Raw genomic sequence first — 4,136 nt, forward strand, 5'->3', positions numbered from 1 at the left:
CGTGTCTGTGTGCTTATTTCCTTTCATGCCTCGTCCTCAAACAGTTACCCGACCAAGATGAGAAAGCAGGGAGCTACGCTGCTAACCCCAAGGGTGAGAGTTTAAACACTATTCTCACTGCCTGAGTGCTGCTGTAGCAAGGTTCATAATGGAATAAGGTTGTTTTGTTTTGTTTTTTTTCACTCTGACAATACAGCCACTAGTTCCTCTTATACCACAGCGCCGTGCAGTTCCCCATTCTGATTGCTCAGGTTCATTTTCTACAACAGCAGCTCAGACATTAGCACATGTTTATATTAACGCGTTCATTCGGATACGCTCGGGTAGACGAAGAGAACCCAATTAAACAAACGAGACAAAAATATTTCTTGAGGAAAATAATCCAGTATTACATATCTGTGAGTGGCAAAAGTATGTGAACCTCTAGGATTAGCAGTTTAATTTGAAGGTAATGTTCATGAGTTCACCATCAGGAGAACAATAATGATGTGCATGGCAGGGATGCAAGGAGAAAACCACTTCTCTCCTAAAAGAACGTTTCTGCCCATCTGCAGTTTGCTAAAGATCACGTGGACAAGCCAGAAGGCTAATGGAAAAATGTTCTATGGGCGGATGAGACCAAAATACAACTTTTTGGTTTAAATGAGAAGTGATATGTTTGGTGAAAGGAAAACACTGCGTTCCAGCATGTGAGTCTTATCCCGTCTGTGAAACGTGGTGGTGGTAGTGTCATGGTCCGGGCTGTTTTGCTGCATCTGGGCCAGGACGACTCGCCATCTTTGATCAAACAATGAATTCAGAATTATACCAGTGGATTCTAATTTTAACAAAAATGTCAGGACATCTGTCTGTGAACTGAATCTGAAGCGAAAGTGAGTCATGCAGCAAGACAACGACCCTAAACACACAAGTCGTTCTACCAAAGAACGTTTAAAGAAGAATAAAGTGAATGTTTTGGAACGGCCAAGTCAAAGTCCTGACCTTAATCCAATAGAGATGTTGTGGAAGGATCTGAATCAAGCAGTTCATGTGAGGAAACCCACCAACATCCCAGAGTTGAAGCTGTTCTGTACTGAGGAACGGGTTAAAACTCCTCCAGGCTGACATGCAGGACTCATCAACAGTTACTGGAAACGTTTACTTGCAGTTATTGCAACACAAGGGGGTCCACACCACATACTGAAAGCAAAAGTTCACCTACTTTTTCCACTCACAGATATGCAAATTCAGATCATTTCCCTCAGTAAATAAATGACCAGGTATAATATTTTTTGTCTCATTTGTTTAACTGGGTTCTCTTTATCTACGTTTAGGACTTGTGTGAAAATCTGATGACGTTTTTAGATCCTATTTTTACATTTTAATGGGTTAACAGACTTTCAAGCACCACTGTATACCCTTGAGTAAGCCTGCACTTTAAATAATGCATTTATAACTCATCATTAATAACCACGTTACGCATATTTCCGTCCTCTGTTAACGTTTCATGAGTATGCATTCGGTTCCCGAGGTTCGGGCAGGTACCAGGAGGAAGTGGATTATGTGAGACCAATCACGGCCATGTTCACTTCCCTTGTGAGAATCCAGTAATGGGGGGAACAAAACAAAAACCTTACATCCACTTCCTTGCAATCACATGCATTTACGGTAGAGGCAGGTTTTGGGAAATAAAAGGTGACCGTTTCCTCGAATCCGAACAATGACCTGAGGGGAAACCCAGCCGAACGGATGAGCCTAGGGTAGAACTACGACCGGTACGTCTGCATGTCGACACGTCACCGTCAGCACCGGATCCACCCAGAAAAACATTCCACAGGGCACAGGGACAAACTTCCGAGAGAGAACCATGATAACGGGTTTTAATCACCACATAAAACATTAAATAGTGTGTCTACGTTCTGCTGTTTTTCATGTTGCCACGGTAGGCTTTGATACAGGGATGTTTTCTTTTGATTGTTATTGCCCTATCTGACCGGTTCTCGAAAGTATTGGCGCCCTATCACCGCTCACATTTTCTTCAGGAACTGTACATGTCTAGTTATTATTATTCTTATTGCTTAATTATTACATGATCCTGATCTTGGTAAAACGGGTGTGTCCAAATAAGAAGACAAACCGCCCGATTCTTCTTATGTAATTGCTGAGCAGTGCTTACGTAATGCCGATGATCACGCTACAGTTTCAGGATGGTTGCGCAACAGTGTGTTTGAACAGGAAAACTCTTTATTCCACGTACAAAGTTTCCTGGTTGCTGACCTGAGGAAAATTTTATTTATTTATTTATTTTATTTTTTTTTGAAATTGTGTGTGTGTGTTTTTTCTCTCTCTCCCAGTATTCATCAATCCACGCCAGTTCCAGCAAGTGAAGGGTAATATATTCTTCCCAAATGACACCATGAAACCGTATGAGAAATTTTGAGGGGCATTATGAGTGGATTTTGTTCAGTTGTATACAAAGAAATCACCCAGAAGAGACGGGCTCCTTTTGACTCTTCCTCATGGCGTCTCGGGGAGTTTTTTTCTTCGCCAATAACTAGAATTAGAGTGAGTAAGCGGAAATCTTTCCCTAAATAAAATACCCGCTTTTAAACGTGCCTGTCTAGCACGTGTAAGAAGGAAGATGTGAAATCGGCACGGTAATTTATTAGGGTTGGGGTTCGGGTTGAAAATGGATTTGACGTTCGTACCACCTTTGCAAAAGGTTCCGATCCTCTCGTATGACGGCGTTTTAAAAAAAACTTCCGTTTATTGTGGAATGTCTGTTAAACTAGTTTGTTCCTGAACAGAGCCCATGTGATTGGTCCAAACTAAAACAATGGGGTGGGAGGAGCTTATACGGCACATCCCGGCATTGGACTGAATGAAGATCTTCCGGTTGTCTTTCATTTTTTGGTAGTTCTTGTGTATAAAATCTTCAAGAAGCGTCTAAAAAAAAATCGCTGACGAAATATATTACGCAAGGAATGAAACAGTTTCGGTAAAATAATCAATGATGCAGTAGTTCCTTGAACAGAGCTTGTTTTAATCCTCGTCTCAGACCCAGTAGCCCAAACCCAGTTCTTTTTCCTCTGTCTTCAGTTCTGTCTCTTCTGTCTTTTAGCTTTAATGCTTTCAATCTTGCTTCTCTTTGCCTCTGGCACTGTGACAGATTCAGAACTTGAATTCAGGCCTGATCCGACCCCAGAACCCAGATGTACTCATGCTAGGACAAGGACTAAAGAGAAGTTAGTGCAGCAAGCTACAGGCCAAGAGGTGTTGAAGTGCCTATTCTACTTGACTTCATTGCTGAGTACCTGTACCGGGCCAGTAAAGTTGTACCTATCTCCACTAAGCACTTTAATACCTTTCCACTTGTACTGAAAGTAAAGCAGCGTTACCGTTACCACCCAGACGTCGATCATTTCCCGATAAAAGTGCGTTCACAAACCGTCTCGTTCCTCTCGTACGACCGAACAATTTTGTATTTATTTATGTGTATCCATTTATAACGTAAGCGAAACTAGTTCGTTTCGGTTATGACTTGTGTCACAAGAAACCAGGAAGTGGCGGAAAAGCGCTGACACTGGAGACTCCTTCCATAAACGTTGGGTAAACGTCTCCTTACCGAAAACCTCAGCATAACAATTACAAATGCTCCTTTCTTAAATAACATGCTTTCTTGTTCCCATGAATGAGCGGTTACTATAGAAACGATAACGTACAGTAGAACGGGCGCGTTAATATAAACTACCGCTGTTAGAGAAAACGGATCAACACCTTCTGACCAATCGGATTCGAGAATTCAACAGTAATAGTTGTAAATGTAAGTTGAACTCGGGGTTTTTTTTTTTGTTTGTTTGTTTGTTTTTAAGAGTTCCATTTAAGTCGACAAACCGTGTCCTGGAGCGTTACCGAAACGTCGGCTCTACGGGAATTGGCGTCACGAACGCCGGAATGTTGGTCATTTGGAAATCAGCTTTGCTTCACGAGTCCCTAATCAGAGTAGAAATGAATCAGGTGGGCTTTTTAGGAATGAAAACCCTGCAGTACTCTGAGGCAGCTCTTGACTAAATGCAGGAGGTTAAATGAGTTTGCTTTGCCTGTTCATGACTTCATTTTAGTCACAAAGTTCCTCTACGTTATCGGAAAAGGGGGAC

The sequence above is a fragment of the Ictalurus punctatus genome, chromosome 3 (genome assembly GCF_001660625.3).
Source record: "Ictalurus punctatus breed USDA103 chromosome 3, Coco_2.0, whole genome shotgun sequence".
Taxonomy (NCBI): domain Eukaryota; kingdom Metazoa; phylum Chordata; class Actinopteri; order Siluriformes; family Ictaluridae; genus Ictalurus; species Ictalurus punctatus.